This window comes from Phyllobates terribilis, unplaced genomic scaffold (genome assembly GCF_046119375.1).
Source record: "Phyllobates terribilis strain yellow unplaced genomic scaffold, ASM4611937v1 Scaffold_2__4_contigs__length_985480577, whole genome shotgun sequence".
In the NCBI taxonomy this organism is placed as follows: domain Eukaryota; kingdom Metazoa; phylum Chordata; class Amphibia; order Anura; family Dendrobatidae; genus Phyllobates; species Phyllobates terribilis.
In genome coordinates this window covers 509,653,673-509,673,075 of record NW_027362762.1, presented here as the reverse complement: position 1 = coordinate 509,673,075, position 19,403 = coordinate 509,653,673, and positions in this window count along the sequence as shown.

Genomic DNA, 19,403 nt, shown 5'->3' with positions numbered 1-19,403 from the left:
ATTTGTTGTGGCACAATTTCAGCTTGCCTATGGCCTCGGCCTCATCCTCTGCATGCACCATCACCATCACATCCATTTCCCCATCCCTTGCCACGCGCCTAGCCCATTTTAAATGGAGGACAATATTTTTCACGTTCACTACAAATGGCTGGATTTGAACCGCAGTGATACACATGATACATGTGACGGAAAACCATAGTTTGAAATAGCTGGCTTGTAGGCTACTATTTTTCACAGCGACCTGGTGACAATAACTTCACTGACACACTGCAACAAAATTGACATGGAGGCCAGAAATGGCTGAATTTGGAGCAAAGTTGTATGTGATACATGTGACAGAAAACCACAGTTTTAAATAGCTGGCCTGTAGGTTACTATTTTTCACAGCGACCGGGTGTCAATAACTTCACTGATACGGTTCCACACAAAAGGTTGATACATAAAATGAGAGCATTGGGGATAGGGGAAAATATATGTATATGGGTTAAGAATTGGCTCAGTGATAGGAAACAAAGGGTGGTTATTAATGGAAAACACTCAGACTGGGTCTCAGTTAACATTGGGGTACCACAGGGTTCAGTATTGGGCCCCCTTCTTTTTAACATATTTATTAATGACCTTGTAGGGGGCATACAGAGTAATATTTCAATATTTGCAGATGACACTAAACTCTGCAGGGTAATCAATACAGAGGAGGACAATTTTATATTACAGGAGGATCTATGTAAACTAGAAGCTTGGGCTGATAAATGGCAAATGAGCTTTAATGGGGATAAATGTAAGGTAATGCACTTGGGCAGAGGAAATAAAATGTATAATTATATACTTAATTGTAAAACACTGGGCAAAACTGTAACTGAAAAAGACCTGGGTGTATTGGTGGACGACAAGCTCACGTTTAGTGGCCAGTGTCAGGCTGCTGCAAAGGCAAATAAAATAATGAGATGCATTAAAAGAGGCATCGATGCTCATGAGGAGAACATAATTTTACCTCTATACAAGTCATTAGTGCGACCACACTTAGAATACTGTGTACAGTTCTGGCCTCCGGTGTATAAGAAAGACATAGCTGAACTAGAGCGGGTGCAGAGAAGAGCGACCAAGGTTATTAGAGGACTGGGGGGTCTGCAATACCAAGACAAGTTATTACACTTGGGGTTATTTACTGTGGAAAAAAGAAGGCTTAGGGGTGATCTTATTACTATGTACAAGTATATGAGGGGACAGTACAAAGACCTTTCTACTGACCTTTTTACTCTGAGGCCTGAGACGGGGACAAGGGGGCATCTTCTACGTCTGGAGGAAAGAAGGTTTAATCATAGTCACAGACGGGGATTCTTTACTGTAAGAGCAGTGAGACTATGGAACTCTCTGCCGCATGATGTTGTAATGAGTGATTCACTGTTAAAATTTAAGAAGGGCATGATGCCTTTCTTGAAAAGTATAATATTGCAGGTTATAAATACTAGATTCCTTGATAGGGCGTTGATCCAGGGAACTAGTCTGATTGTCGTATGGAGTCGGGATTAGTGTTGAGCCACCCCCGTAGTGTTCGGGTTCGGTTCGGTTCGTCGAACACCGGGATGTTCGAGGAACTGTCCGTTGAACTGTTCGTCGAACACCTTAGAACACCGTCGAACACCGTTAAAACCAATGGCAGGCAAACAAAAACACATAGGAACACATAGAAAACACCTTCAAAGGTGTCCAAAAGCTGACAAACTGCTCAGAAGACGCTTTCTTTAAAAAAGCCGGCCGGCAATTCAGCAGCGGCATACACCGGTACCCGACAATTTAGACATGAAGGAATAGAGCATCACACATAGAATAGATAGATAGAAACATGTCAGTCACATATATATGAAGTACAGTGACAGTGCTTCTTACTGTACTTGTCATTTAGTGTAAAGGATTTATTAAAAAATATAATAGTGTTTTCGTGCACCTTCTCTTTAAAAAAGCCGGCCGGCAATTCAGCAGCGGTACCCGACAATTTATAACAGACAGAATAGAGCTTCACACATAGATTAGATAGATAGAAACATGTCAGTCACATATATATGAAGTACTGTGTCAGTGTTGCTTACTGTACTTGTCATTTACTGCAAAGAATTTATTAAAAAAAATAATAGTGTTTTCATGCACCGTCTCTTTAAAAAAGCCGGCCGGCAATTCAGCATCTGTACCCGACAATTTACAACAGAAAGAATAGAGCTTCACACATAGATTAGATAGATAGAAACATGTCAGCCACATATATACGAAGTACAGTGACAGTGTTGCTTACTGTACTTGTCATTTAGTGTAAAGGATTTATTAAAAAATATAATAGTGTTTTCGTGCACCGTCTCTTTAAAAAAGTCGGCCGGCAATTCAGCATCTGTACCCGACAATTTATAACAGACAGAATAGAGCTTCACACATAGATTAGATAGATAGAAACATGTCAGTCACATATATATGAAGTACAGTGACAGTGTTGGTTACTGTACTTGTCATTTAGTATTAAAATAAAGGATTTATTATTAAAAAAAATTGGCGTGGGGTTCCCAGTAATTTTAGTCTCTAGCGGAGGTTAAGCAGACAGCTGGGGCAGATGTTTGAAGCCTGGGAAGGGGGTAATACCCACGGAGCTTCCCAGGCTACTAATATCAGCCCCGAGCTGAATACCTAGCCTTTACTAGCTATTAAAATGGAGGACCCCCCCAAAAAAATGACGTGGGGTCCCCCCTAATTTAATAGCTAGCAAAGGCTAGGCAGACAGCTGGGGGCTGATATTAATAGCCCAGGAAGGGAGCCATGAATATTAGCCCCCTCCCAGGCTAGAAACACCAGCCCTCAGCCGCCCCAGAAATGGCGCATCCATAGGATGCGCCAATTCTGGCACTTAGCCTCGCTCTTCCACGCTGCCCTGGTGCGGTGGCAGGGGGTAATAGGGTTGGGGTTGATGTCAGCTTATAATGCCAGCTGACATCAAGCCCAGGTTAGTAATGGAGAGGCGTCTATAAGACACCCCCATTACTAACCCCATAGTCAAAGTTAAAAAAAAAACACAAACACCCAGAATAAAGTCCTTTAATTGAAATAAAGACACAATTCTTTATTGTTCTAAATTAAACCATACTTACCATCACGCCCATTCCAGCTGAAGCCAACGATCTCCTGCAAATAAAAGAAACATAATAAAGCAACCTCATCCTTACCTTTCCATGGTTCCCAGGACAGCTCCAGCTCTGCTACATCGAGATGACAGGCTGGACCGCAGCAGCACGCTGCCATCCAGCTTGCCATGCCGCACACACTGAGAAGCGCAGGCATGCTTGCGCTCCTCAGTGTCTGACTGTGACGGCATCCAGATGAGCCGACAATGAACTCGGCTCACCTCATGTACGTCACTGACAGCGTGGGAAAATTCTCCTGCACTCAGCGCTTCAGCGTGAGAATTTTCCCACGCTGTCAGTGACGTGCATGAGGTGAGCCGAGTTCATTGGACATGACCTCGGCTCATCTGGATGCCGTCACAGCCAGACACTGAGTAGCGCAAGCATGCCTGCGCTTCTCAGTGTCTGCGGGATGACAGGCTGGATGGCAGCGTTCTGCTGCGGTCCAGCCTGTCATCTCGATGTAGCAGAGCTGAAGCTGTCGTGGGAGCCATGGAAAGGTAAGGATGATGTTGCTTTATTATTTTACTTTTATTGCAGGAGATCATTGGCTTCAGCTGGAATGGGCGTGGTGGTAAGTATGGTTTAATTTAGAACAATAAAGAATTGTGTGTTTATTTCAATTAAAGGACTTTTTTCTGGGTGTTTGTGTTTTTTTTAAATACTTTACTAGAAATTCATGGTGGTCATGTCTAATATTGGCGTGACCCCATGAATTTCGGGCTTAGGGCCAGCTGATAATGCCAAGCTGGCCTTAACCCCTTTATTACCCAGTGAGCCACCGCACCAGGGCCCTGGATGAGTTGGGTACAGCGCCAGAAGATGGCGCTTCTATGAACGCGGCATTTTCCGGGGCGGCTGCGGACTGCAATTTGCAGCGGGTGGGGCCCAGAAAGCTTGGGCCTCCCTGCGCTGCAGATTCCAGCCCCCAGCTGCCTAGTTGTACCTGGCTGGACACAAAAATAGGGCGAAGCTCCACGTATTTTTTTTTTAAATTCATGAAATTCATGGAATAATTAAGAAAAAAAGGGCTTCCCTATATTGTTGTGTCCGGCTAGGTACAAATAGGCAGCTGGTGGTTGGGAGCAGCCCGTTCCTGCCTGCTGTACCTGACTGGACACAAATATAGGGCGAAGCCCACAATCAATTTTTTTTTCATTATTTCATGAATTTCCTGAAATAATTTAAAAAAAATTGACGTGGGGCTTCGCCCTATATTTGTGTCCAGTCAGGTACAGCAGGCAGGGACGGGCTGCCCCCAACCACCAGCTGCCTATTTGTACCTGGTTGGACACAACAATATAGGGAAGCCCTTTTTTTCTTAATTATTCCATGAATTTCATGAAACAATTTAAAAAAAAAATGCGTGGGGCTTCGCCCTATTTTTGTGCCCAGCCAGGTACAACTAGGCAGCTGGGAGCTGGAATCCGCAGCGCAGGGAGGCCCAAGCTTTCTGGGCCCCACCCGCTGCATATTGCAGTCCGCAGCCGCCCCAGAAAATGGCGCGTTCATAGAAGCGCCAACTTCTGGCGCTGTACCCAACTCATCCAGGGCCCTGGTGCGGTGGCTCACTGGGTAATAAAGGGGTTAAGGCCAGCTTGGCATTATAAGCTGGCCCTAAGCCCGAAATTCATGGGGTCACGCCAATATTAGACATGACCACCATGAATTTCTAGTAAAGTATTTAAAAAAACACAACACCCAGAATAAAGTCCTTTAATTGAAATAAACACACAATTCTTTATTGTTCTAAATTAAACCATACTTACCGTCACGCCCATTCCAGCTGAAGCCAATGTCTTCTGCAATAAAAGTAAAATAATAAAGCAACCTCATCCTTACCTTTCCATGGTTCCCACGACAGCTTCAGCTCTGCTACATCGAGATGACAGGCTGGACCGCAGCAGAACGCTGCCATCCAGCCTGTCATCCCGCGGACACTCAGAAGCGCAGGCATGCTTGCGCTCCTCAGTGTCTCGCTGTGACGGCATAAAGATGAGACAAGCTCATGTCTAATGAACTCGGCGCACCTCATGCACGTCACTGACAGCGTGGGAGAATTCTCCTGCACTCAGCACTTCAGCGTGAAAATTCTCCCACGCTGTCAGTGACGTGCATGAGGTCAGCTGAGTTCATTGGACATGAATGAGCTCACCTCATGCACGTCACTGACAGCGTGGGAGAATTCTCACGCTGTAGCGCTGAGTGCAGGAGAATTTTCCCACGCTGTCAGTGACGTGCATGAGGTCAGCTGAGTTCATTGGACATGAATGAGCTCATCTCATGCACGTCACTGACAGCGTGGGAAAATTGTCACGCTGAAGCGCTGAGTGCAGGAGAATTTTCCCACTCTGTCAGTGACGTGCATGAGGTGAGCTCATTCATGTCCAATGATCTCAGCTCACCTCATGCACGTCACTGACAGCGTGGGAAAATTCACCTGCACTCAGCGCTGCAGCGTGAGAATTCTCCCACGCTGTCAGTGACGTGCATGAGGTGAGCTCATTCATGTCCAATGAACTCAGCTGACCTCATGCACGTCACTGACAGCGTGGGAGAATTCTCACGCTGAAGTGCTGAGTGCAGGAGAATTCTCCCACGCTGTCAGTGACGTGCATGAGGTGAGCTGAGTTCATTCGACATGAACTCGTCTCATCTTTATGCCGTCACAGCCAGACACTGCAGAGCGCAAGCATGCCTGCGCTTCTCAGTGTCTGCGGGATGACAGGCTGGATGGCAGCGTTCTGCTGCGGTCCAGCCTGTTATCTCGATGTAGCAGAGCTGAAGCTGTCGTGGGAACCATGGAAAGGTAAGGATGAGGTTGCTTTATTATTTTTCTTTTATTGCAGGAGATCGTTGGCTTCAGCTGGAATGGGCGTGACGGTAAGTATGGTTTAATTTAGAACAATAAAGGAATGTGTCTTTATTTCAATTAAAGGACTTTATTCTGGGTGTTTGTGTTTTCTTTTAACTTTGACTATGGGGTTAGTAATGGGGGTGTCTTATAGACGCCTCTCCATTACTAACCTGGGCTTGATGTCAGCTGGCATTATAAGCTGACATCAACCCCAACCCTATTACCCCCTGCCACCGCACCAGGGCAGCGTGGAAGAGCGAGGCTAAATGCCAGAATTGGCGCATCCTATGGATGCGCCATTTCTGGGGCGGCTGACGGCTGGTGTTTCTAGCCTGGGAGGGGGCCAATATTCATGGTTCCCTTCCTGGGCTATTAATATCAGCCCCCAGCTGTCTGCCTAGCCTTTGCTAGCTATTAAATTAGGGGGGACCCCACGTCATTTTTTTTTGGGGGGTCCTCCATTTTAATAGCTAGTAAAGGCTAGGTATTCAGCTGGGGGCTGATATTAGTAGCCTGGGAAGCTCCATGGGTATTACCCCCTTCCCAGGCTTCAAACATCTGCCCCAGCTGTCTGCTTAACCTCCGCTAGAGACTAAAATTACGGGGAACCCCACGCCAATTTTTTTTTATAATAAATCCTTTATTTTAATACTAAATGACAAGTACAGTAACCAACACTGTCACTGTACTTCATATATATGTGACTGACATGTTTCTATCTATCTAATCTATGTGTGAAGCTCTATTCTTTCTGTTGTAAATTGTCGGGTACAGATGCTGAATTGCCGGCCGGCTTTTTTAAAGAGACGGTGCATGAAAACACTATTATATTTTTTAATAAATCCTTTACACTAAATGACAAGTACAGTAAGCAACACTGTCACTGTACTTCATATATATGTGACTGACATGTTTCTATCTATCTAATCTATGTGTGATTCTCTATTCCTTCTATTCTAAATTGTCGGGTACAGATGCTGAATTGCCGGCCGGCTTTTTTAAAGAGACGGTGCATGAAAACACTATTATTTTTTTTAATAAATCCTTTGCAGTAAATGACAAGTACAGTAACCAACACTGTCACTGTACTTCATATATATGTGACTGACATGTTTCTATCTATCTAATCTATGTGTGAAGCTCTATTCTTTCTGTTGTAAATTGTCGGGTACAGATGCTGAATTGCCGGCCGGCTTTTTTAAAGAGACGGTGCATGAAAACACTATTATTTTTTTTAATAAATCCTTTATACTAAATGACAAGTACAGTAAGCAACACTGTCACTGTACTTCATATATATGTGACTGACATGTTTCTATCTATCTAATCTATGTGTGAAGCTCTATTCTTTCTGTTCTAAATTGTCGGGTACTGGTGTATGCCGCTGCTGAATTGCCGGCTTTTCATGTTTCACTGTGAGCACTGTTCCCATCGATTTGGGCAATCACTGTAATGCCACAACCACCATGGCTGTGGCATTACAGTGAGTGGCAGACAATCCCTGCATGATTGGTGCTCTAAATAGCACCAGACATGCAGGACACGCTTTTGGTGCACGAACAGTTATCGAACATAACCTCGAACAGCCGAATTTTTTGCAAATCGTTCGGGTTCGTCGAACAACTCGAACACCGCCCAAAACAGCTCGAATTTGAGATTGGCGAACAGTTCTAGTCGAACACCGCTCATCTCTAGTCGGGATCAACAAGTTAGGCTATGGGTTGAACTAGATGGACTTAGTCTTCCTTCAACCTTAAAAACTTTGTTACTATGTTACTGCAACAAAATTTACATGGAGGCCAGAAATGGCTGAATATGGAGCGAACTAATATGTGATACATTTGACGGAAAACCACAATTTAAAATATCTGGCCTGTAGGTTACTATTTTTCACAGCGACCTGGTGTCAATAACTTCACTGACACATTGCAACAACATTTACATGGAGGCCAGAAATGGCTGAATATGGAGCGAACTTGTATGTGATACGTATGACGGAAAACCATAGTTTTAAATAGCTGGCCTGTAGGTTACTATTTTTCACAGCGACCTGGTGTCAATAACTTCACTGACACACTGCAACAAAATTTACATGGAGGCCAAAAATGGATGAATATGGAGCGAACTAATATGTGATCCGTGTGATGGAAAACCACAATTTAAAATAGCTGGCCTGTAGGTTACTATTTTTCACAGCGACCTGGTGTCAATAACTTCACTGACACACTGCAACAAAATTTACATGGAGGCCAGGAATGGCTGAATATGGAGCGAAGTTGTTTGTGATATGCGTGACGGAAAACCATAGTTTTAAATAGCTGGCCTGTAGGTTACTATTTTTCACAGCGACCTAGTTTCAATAATTTCACTGACACACTGCAACAAAATTTACATGGAGGCCAATATTTTCCACGTTCACTGCAAATTTCTGGATTTTTATCTCTGTAATATGGAAAGAATCTGGCTGTATTCTGCTGTAGCAACAAACAAATGGAGCAGAAAAACTGTGTTCTCTGGATTGCTTTTTAACCAAATAATCAGGATTAAGATAAAAAAAATAATTATCCCTGGCCCCTTATAACTGCGGCTATTTGTAGAAATATCTGTAATAGCAGCATCAGACAGAACTGGAATGGAGCTTCTTGTGCTGTATTATACACTGCAATCTGCCACACACACTGCCTGCCTAGCTGTGATATATATACCGTATATACTGCTCAAAAAATAAAGGGAACACTTAAACAACAGAATATAACTCCAAGTAAATCAAACTTCTGTGAAATCAAACTGTCCACTTAGGAAGCAACACTGATTGACAATCAATTTCACATGCTGTTGTGCAAATGGAAAAGACAATAGATGGAAATTATTGGCAATTATCAAGACACACTCAATAAAGGAGTGGTTCTGCAGGTGGGGACCACAGACCACATCTCAGTACCAATGCTTTCTGGCTGATGTTTTGGTCACTTTTGAATGTTGGTTGTGCTTTCACATTCGTTGAAGCATGAGACGGACTCTACAACCCACAGAAGTTGCTCAGGTAGTGCAGCTCATCCAGGATGGCACATCAATGCGAGCTGGGGCAAGAAGGTTTTCTGTGTCTGTCAGCGTAGTGTCCAGAGGCTGGAGGCGCTACCAGGAGACAGGCCAGTACACCAGGAGACTTTGAGGGGGCCGTAGGAGGGCAACAACCCAGAAGCAGGACCGCTACCTCCGCCTTTGTGCAAGGAGGAACAGGAGGAGCACTGCCAGAGCCCTGCAAAATGACCTCCAGCAGGCCACAAATGTGCATATGTCTGCACAAACAGTTAGAAACTGACTCCATGAGGGTGGTATGAGGGCCCGACGTCAACAGATGGGGTTGTGCTCACAGCCCAACACTGTGTAGGATGCTTGGCATTTTCCAGAGAACACCAGGATTGGAAAAGTCACCACTGGTGCCCTGTGCTTTTCACAGATGAAAGCAGGATCACACTGAGCACATGTGACAGACGTGACAGAGTCTGGAGAAGCCGGGGAGAGTGATCTGCTGCCTGCAACATCCTTCAGCATGACCGGTTTGGCAGTGGGTCAGTAATGGTGTGGGGTGGCATTTCTTTGGAGGGCCGCACAGCCCTCCATGTGCTCACCAGAGGTAGCAAGATGAAGGCATTGAAGCTATGGACTGGCCCGCCCGTTCCCCGGACCTGAATCTGATTGAGCACATCTGGGAAATCATGACTCGCTCCATCCACCAACGTCACGTTGCACCACAGACTGTCCAGGAGTTGGCGGATGCTTTAGTCCTGGTCTGGGAGGAGATCCCACAGGAGACCATCTGCAACCTCATCAGGAGCTTGCCCAGGCATTGTAGGGAGGTCATACAGGCACGTGGAGGTCACACACAATACTGAGCCTCATTTTGACTTGTTTTAAGGACATTACATCAAAGTTGGATCAGCCTGTAGTGTGTTTTTCCACTTTAATTTTGGGGGTGACTCCAAATCCAGGCCTCCATTGGTTAATAAATTTGATTTCCATTGATGATTTTTGTGTGATTTTGTTGTCAGTACATTCAACTTTGTACAGAACAAAGTATTCAATGAGAATATTTCATTCATTCAGATCTAGGATGTGTTATTTGAGTGTTTCCTTTATTTTTTTGAGCAGTGTATATATGTTGTGGAATATATAGACTAACAGGACGTTCAATGGACCATCTTGCTATATGCACTGCAATCTACCACATACACTGCCTGCCTGCCTAATTCTTGCTATCACCACTGATTATATGCAGCTGGATTAGTCCTCAGAAGGACTGTTAGTTCTGTTGGATATATATATATATATATATATATATATATATGTTGTGGAATACCTATACTAACTATGTGATGAGCATGGCGGCGCCCGGTCTTATATACACCTGATGATGCTGTACGGCCAGCTAATCACTGTAATGCCACAACCAACATGGCTACGGCATTACAGTGCATGGCAGGCAATTCCTGCATGTTCATTGGCTCTCTAAAGAGCGCCAAACATGTAGGGAGGGGATCTGAATTCCCGCCCAAGCAACCCGGAAATACTCACTGAGCGCCGAGCTCGTCGAGCACAGTGATGCTCGGGTGAGTACTGAGCAGTGGCGAGCGCGTTCGCTCATAACTAGCTAACACGGTACCAAAACCTTTTCTTTTCTTTTAATTATTAACATAGGACACTGTCTAGGCCTTTTACTGTACATTAAATTAGTAATGGAAAAACTGGGTTTTGTGCAAGTGTGAAAAACAGATCAATTCGGATGTTCATAAACCGCAATATGGATTGCCTGTTCTCAATGAAAAATGGATGATTTTGCATATGCTCATATGAACCTGGTCTTTTTTAGCAGCTAGAGAAGCTAGCGAACCCAGATACTGAGCATTGGAATTATCATATTGGACATGTCTGTTATGTCTTTAATTGAAAAACTATAATGTAATAAAATAACGCATTATATTTGCAGGGGCAAATTGGTATAAAGTGTAGTAAGTATTGTCATTAAATAACAGTGCTTACATTTTTCAAAACTTTATGGGTTTAAATATATCTCAATAGATACCACAGTTGAGAAAACAAACATCGGTCTAGGACATACTGTTAGCATCCCGAGATAATGCCTCAAAATTTAAAAACTTCTTAAGACGGTAAACTTGATTCATACCTATGTTTTTCCTTATTAAAAATCGTTACATACTATCCACTACTAAAGTAACATGGACGTAAAATCAATGAAAGTTTGATGATTTATGTCAGCAATTATGATTTTCTTCTAACCACGTTGTTTACAGGAACTAGAAGGGATTTCACTCTGGAGACTGGATTTAGTTCTCAAGTGAGTGAGAAAGAAATATGCCTTCACTTAAGGGAGATTGATGACGAAACACAAGTGTTGTGTGTTTGCTGATCTGTAGAAGTCATACACTATGATTTGTTTATATATTTACTTTGAATTCGAATTTTATTGAATTTTTTGTGATCTCATGACTAACATCCAATATTAGAAATGGTTAAAATAAAATAAGGTATTTCAGATACTCAATATGGACTATAATGGTAATTAATGTCCATGTAGTAAATATGCTACAAATACACTGTGGTAATACTGCACAGTAGATATTGTAGGAAGAGCTTTCAAAGAAGGTAACTAAAGCATCAACTGGCATAAAACTTGGGGTATTATTTAGAATTTCATAAAATCCTTCCAAAAAAACCCAGTTTCCATTCATGCATTTCTAGCACAAATGGTGCCCTTATTAACACCTTCTTGTGTTTTCGTTTTCGTTTTTTCCCTCCCCTTTTTCCAAAAGCCATAACTTTTTTATTTTTCTGTCCACAAAGCTTGTTTTTTGTGGGACGAGTTGTACTTTTGAATGACACCATTCATTTTATCAAGTGATAATAATATTAATAATCTTTTTTTTTATAGTGTCAACATATTCCACAGCGCTTTACAATTCAGAGGTTCATATACAACAGTGATAAGTAACATAGCTAAAGATAATACAGTAATTAAAGCAAAAATAATGACGACCCTGCTCGTAAGAGCTTACAACCTACAATGAGGTGGGGGTGACACAAATTACAGGGGCTTATTTACAAGTGATGCATTGAAAAGCAGGAAAAAAATTCCAAACGCTTTGAAATTGCAAAAATAGTGCAATTTTGCAATTGTTTTTTGGATGTTTTATTTACCATGTTTGCTATATGGTAAAACTGACCTGGCAATATGAGTCTCCAGGTCAGTATGAGTACACAGATACAAAACATGTATAGTTTTTTTTTATATAAGCGGTGGAAAAAAATCCCGAAATTTGTAAAAAAAGAAAATTTGCTTTTGTCGCCATTTTCCGAGACCCATAACGTTTTCAATTTTCATGATATGGTGCTATTTGACCTTTTTTGTGCCCTGAGCTGCCATTTTTACTGATACCATTTTGGGGTAGATACAATGTTTTCATTGCCTTTTATTGCATTTTATTGCAATGTTGCAGAAGCCTAAAAAAGTAATTCTGCCTTTTTGATTTTTTTCTCCTCATGCTGTTTACCGGTTGAATTAATTACTTTTATATTTTGATAGATTAGACTTTTATGAACTCAGCAATATCAAATATGTGTATTTTTTAAATTCTTTATTTTTTTAATGGGATACAAGGGGGGTGATTTGAGCTTTTTATGTTTGCTTCTTTTTTTCATATTTTTTTAAAAAATTTTTTTACTGTACTTCTTAATCCCTTTAGGGATCGTGAATCTGTGATCATCTGATCACTCGTGCTATACACAGCGGTGTGTCAGTACTGCTATATATAGCTAAAATCACGATCTCCTATGAATGCAAGCTAAATAGTCACTTTCACAGGAGAATCGTAATGACAGGTACTTGGGTCTTCAGCAGAACCCCAGCTGTCATAGCAACCCATTGGCACCCCGCGATCACGTCATGGGTGAGCCTATGGAAACGTGGAATGATGTACCCCCCTGCTGCGCGTGTTACATGCCTCTTTCACAGATAGACAGCAGCATCTAACTGAGGCACATTATGGCTGATTAAATCATCCTTCATTTGCGAGAAAAGTCATTGAGCCGGAATATGACGTACCAGTACGTCATATGTCAATGAAGAGTTAATATAGAAAGACAAAAAGAGACAGGAGCGCAATGTGAGGACACCTGAGATTAAATGAAAAGTAATTGGGGGGCAAAATAATCTGTCTTCATTGCGCAGTTCCTCTTGGGTGGATACCATATCATTTTATATAGGTGTTATATAGACGATTTAATCTTTTTATGGGATGCTACTGAGGATGAAGCACTCCTCTTTGTGGAAGAGCTCATAAAGAATCCTTGGGGTTTATCGTTTACGGCTACCTTGTCTTTTTCAGCTATCCAATTTTTGGACCTGTTGGTGCAGTTCAATGACACGGGGGGACTGTTCACGTCAACCTTTTTGAAGTCTGTTGATGTCAACAGCTATTTGAGGTTTGACAGTGGACACCTCCCCGGTTGGATTCGAAACGTACTATATGGCCAATATTGGAGAATACGCAAAAATTGCACGCGAGATTCTGTTTTTTTCAATGAATCTCACATTTTAAAAAAACGTTTCCTTGAAAAAGGTTACCCTAAGCGGCTTCTACGAGATGCATTTAATAAAACAAAAAGCCTCACACAAGAATGGTGTGTTGATAAGCTGCTGAATTCTAGATCATCTGTAGGTAAATCTAATGATATTTCGCGGTAGAGTTTGGTAACAACTTTTTGCCAACCCCGCAATACTATATATAAACTATTACAGAAATATTGGTATATTTTAAGAGCTGATCCAATACTGTCCAACACTCTCCCTGAGAAGCCAATGGTCATTTATAGGAAGAATAAGAGTCTACAAAATCTTGTGGCACCTAGTAACACAACTATTAAGACAGTTACGGCACATGAATCTAATATTGGTAATATGGGCTGTTACCAATGTCGCAGCCCCGGATGTTTGTGTTGTCACAGTATCATTGATGTAGTACTAAATGTTACATCTAGTACGACTGGGGAAAGTTTTTTGATTAAACATAGATTAACATGTCAATTCACTTATGTGGTTTATCTTTTAGAATGCACATGTGGCCTACAGTATGTGGGCCGCACTGTGCAAACTTTGCATGCCCGTTTGAATAAGCATAGGCAAAATATTCGGAATGGGTATCTAATGCATAGTCTTTCTAAACATTTTAATGCTGTACATCATAGGGATCCCAATAAGATGACCCTTAAAATTTTTGACCAAATAGACAAAAAGGAATCACATCGCCTATCGAATCTTATCAAAAAAGAAAGTTTTTGGATTTTCAAATTGGGGACATTAGCACCCGAAGGCCACAATCTCACTATTGAGAATGTGGCAAATTTTTTTTACAGCATTTATTGTTAACGGCCATTCTAGACTGAGTGTGCCTGCCCTTGTCAATTTGCAGCTGCTATACAGCTTGTGGCTGGGCAGGTGCAGGCATGGGAGACTGGCTAGGAATCCCCGGTTACGATAATAATTTTATTATTTAGTATTTTGTTTATATATTCTTTGGGGATATTTGTTTGTTTAATAATAAATTTGTGGTTATAAATTTATGGTTATTATTTAGGGTTATTTGATTATGTTGTTCAAATGTTGAAGTCTTTTATCTGTTTTTAATCTTAATATAAGAGGTTAATTGTCCTGTTTTTATGTCATTAATTGATGGTCTCTTGGACCCTTTTTAAACTTTCCAAGCCCACCCCCTTGTATCACCTGATGAAGACAGCCTGCGTGCTGTCGAAACGCGTTGTGGTTTATACAAGGTTTTATAATAAAAGGTCTCAATTGACCATTTATCCCTGTCTTATTCAGGTTTTTTTTATCCCCATCCATCACCCTAGCGCTTAAGTTCACTGCCATATTCGCATCTCTTTCCAATGAAGAGTTAATAGCATATTGGACTAAGTATGTGTCTGTGTTGTATACTTAAATAAAATTAACCAATTGGTCATCTTTAGAGATGAGCAAATGTCTTAAATTTTGATCTCTCCATCTTCGTCAAATTTTTTAAAACACGTGATTTTCCGCACATTAAAATACCAACTGCCCAGAAAAGATGTGTGTAATGTCCTGAGGTATCCTAGAACTGTACTAAAAAAAACACAGGATTGTTAATGTCAAAGCAATCTTACCATATAAGTGGATGGTAACCGCTGGTAACTAACAGCCTGTCTAACAACATACTATACTGTACGTGTTATGCTTTTTAAAACTAAAAAACAGTCCAAAAATTATTCCTCTTAACGTTTTGTGATCAGGAAAACCATTCTGTTACTGCCTGTAAATCCAAAAGAACAACTTAAATTACCCACGCTAGGGCCAACTCTGAATTCACCTGCTCAGGTTTGTCATCAATGCCAAACTTAGTTGTCTATTTTATGAACGATGTACACAGTCATGGACTTGATGATGACCATCTATTTTCGTGTCACTGACACTGTGTATTCCATCAATTTTGCATGTTACTTCCTATGCCTAACATGGTGTCCAGAGAAAAATATATAGCTGCACTCTAGGTTGCAAGAATAGTAAATTTAGACAATTGGAACTACATTATTGCCATGAAAAATAGATAAGTGCTACATTATGTACATATGGAATTTTGGAAAAATGGAACCACAATATTGCTCTAGAAATGTGTACAGTAGAAAGAAGGTATTTAGCACATAAATTGGCCAATGTATATGAGCCTAACAGCTAACATCAAAGCGTACCTTATCGTTCATGTACCTTATTCATGACAGTAATGTAGTTCCAATTGTCTAAATTTACAATTCTAGCAACCTAAAGTGCAGCTATATATTTTTCTTATAACTGTTGTCTTAGCTGGCACCTGTTCACACTAGCTAGGAGGTGCTAGTCAGTTTTTATATTTGTAACATCAGGGTTTTATTCCTGGTTCGATAACACTTTCCAGCCATGTGAGTTAGGGATGAAAAATAACAGTACAGCATTCTTTTATGTTTACGGTTCATGGCAGGGGCCCAATCCTGTGCAAGTTTCTACCAAACTTCATACGAGTCGAAACACAAAAAGTCCTCGTTTTTACTTTTTTGGAAGATGAAGAATTTCTGTTAAAGAAAAATATTTCAACTTTGTTGCCAGCCCTGCACAGAGCCTATTCCTGTTCATGGTTCTATGAATGAGAATTCAACCAAGTTGATGCTCAAAACCCTTTTGCACTAAAATTAATGAGAATCAGAGATGATAAATAATATGATTATCAGGGAAACACATGAATTTTTGTTTGAGAAAATATGAAAAAAAAGTTGTTTTTTGTGTCCAGCCTTACACCAGGACGAAATCCTTTTGTACAATCCTACTAAGGTAATTCACCTCAGCTGATAGCCAAAATTTTCTTTATTTCACTAAAATTGATGATAATTTAGAAAAGGTTTTCTTTAAGAAATAATGACAGCTAGGTATCTTCCATCGAGGCTGAGCAGATGCCATCAATTAACAAAAGACAGCACAATCAAGGTGATATGACATCAATTGTGGTAGACTGGGACATATGGGAGTTGAGTTTCCATACAAACACTTGACTGGACTCACTTTCCTTGGCAACACAAATGGCTAACTGATAGGGCAATGGTAGGAGAGTACAGGAGGATAATCATGGTGATGATGACTAGATTCCGGTAATACTTGAAAAATTAAAAAAAATGGCAGTTATGAAGGGGTTAAACATTAAGTGCTTGATTTATATATTTTTAAATACACCTTTTTAACAATATTACTATTTTTAATCATAGATATTAATTACAGGGCAAGGTTGTGGTAAAAACATTTGGAACCTTTAACCACTAGGACAGTTTTAGTTTCTGCGATTTTGTTTTTCCTCCACTTTTTCCTAGGGACATACTTTTTTCATTTTACATTGACATAGTAATTTAAGGTCTTATTTTTTGCAGGACTATTTGTAAAAACAGGAAAAAAACGGTAAGTGGGGTGAAATTGAGAAAAAAAATGAAAGTCATATGCTATAGTTATTTTTTTACAGGTATTTTTTTTGCTTACTTTACATGTCTGGAAAATAAGTAGAATGATTTCTTTTTTTCTCCTTATTTGCCTATGAACAAGAAAGGGTTATGTATTCCCGGTGATAACAGAACAGTATTTTTTAATATTATTTCTAGTTTTTACAGCACCTATGATCTTGGATCTAATCTTTGTTTTAAAAACCTGGGGCAAAACTGAAAGGTTATTACCTGGTCCAGTCTTACCTTTAAAGCAGCAGAATTACAAGAGATTGCTTCTAAAATATCAGATTAAAGGGCCTGCAAGTCGCTGCATAATTGTTACTTGTTTGATAGTTAAAAGGGCAAATATTTTTGTTTCTAATATACTTTTTTATGCTTATGGTAAGGTTACCTTATAGTTAAAATTGGAACTGAGTTAAAAACTAGATAACGGTTAAAGGGAGAATGGGATTGAAGAGAATATTGCAAATTGAGCCAACTTTAAAAATTATTAAAACATGAGCTTTCTAGATTTCTATGGTTTTGGAGCAGAACTAGGCTTGTTAGAACACCCCACCACTTGCTTTAATTCTTCCTGCTTGTCTACAACTATAACCAGATCAGTTTTGACAACATGCAGAGGATGGCAAGTTACAAGGAAGTCACTTAGGAGCAATAATTTTAAGTACATTTTTCACATTTATTGAAAAGAAAGTATATTACGTTTTTTGCTACATTGGCATTCTCATAAGTATAACTTTGTTCAAATGACATTAAACATTTAATCATCTCCCCTATACAGTGTGCCACTCTCAATGCAGCACATCACACTCTCTCTCAGGACTGATTTCAGTCCCTTTCTTGGTTATCTCTCTTGAAAGCAATGCGCTGCTGTAGTTTTTTGGGCTGTTTGGTGCACTTTAACGACTTACGCTTTTACTGCATATCAGTCCCTCAAGCTCAGGCACTAATCTCCTTGCCATCTCTATGATGGCAAACATTTTCCCTTACAGACATCAGTAAACAAATTCCCTTTCCCCATTACTTGTGTGCAGCTAATCTTTGCTTTACTCAAAGTAATGCTCCTCTCTGTTTGGCCGATCATCGCAAATTACAGATGAACTTGTCATCATCACCTTGGGCACACTACAGTAACTGTAGAACATGCTGGATCTTTCTACTTTGCTTCACTGTGGCCTTTTCTATAGCTCTGGTGAAGCATACCATATATAAAAAACACCACTGTCCCCATTTCTAGCTAGCCATGATGCAGACATCCATTACCTGTCAAGCTACTCCTTCTGTATTTGATCACTACTTCTGTGAAATAGGAATCTTTTATGACCTCAGTAATGCTAGCAATGGATATTCTTATAACACTAACCTGATGCTGCCCTCTGCCACTAGCACCATAGTACATTAATGCTTGCCAGCTTAATACAACCCTTTCTCCTAACAAGCAGCACCTCAGCCCTTCTGCTAGTAGCATCTCGATGAGCATATTACTGATTATATTACCAGGTAATATTTCCCATTTAACAGTCTACTTAACGATTAACCATTGTTTTAATTTTTTTCATAAATCTATAGAAAATAACACACTTTGTAGAAGATATTACAGATATCTATTTTTTTCTTCTCCTTCAGAGCTGGTCATTCATTCTCAAAATTATCAGATTTTTGGTAAAATCTGTCTTTATGAATTTAGATCTTACCTTTACTGAGATATATAACTGTAGGTGCCCATAAATTTGCAAGGAGATCTATAAATGACATTTCAGCTGAACTGGTAGGAAAATGTCTGTGTCTGCCTCAAGCTTCTGCTTCCTCCTCCCCTCTCCAAAGAATTTCAAAGTGCCATCCCCAATCTTCATAATGGGAAAATCAGTCTATATTCACTGAAGACAGATTTTTACATATTTTATCCATGAATTGAGTGTAAGACCACGGCCCCACTATCAGTATTTGGTCAGTATTCGATCAGTAATTTTTCTCAGGAGTGGGAGCCAAAGCCAGTTGAGGAACAATCAGAGAAAAGGTATAATAGAAACAAATCACCAATTCTGCATTTATCACTAGAGATGAGCGTTGTTCTACTCGAACTGTTCGCCAATCTCAAATTCGAGCTGTTTTTGGCGGTGTTCGAGCCGTTCGGCGAACACGAACAATTTGAGAAAAATTCGGCTGTTCGAGGTTATGTTCGATAACTGTTCGTGCACCAAAATCATAACTGAATTTTTTCTCAGTAATGATGAAAATTAATGTTAATACGCAGTTTGAGTGTACAGCGGGGTGGGGGGAGGGGCAGGGGATGGATCTCTGCAGGAACAATGAAGATC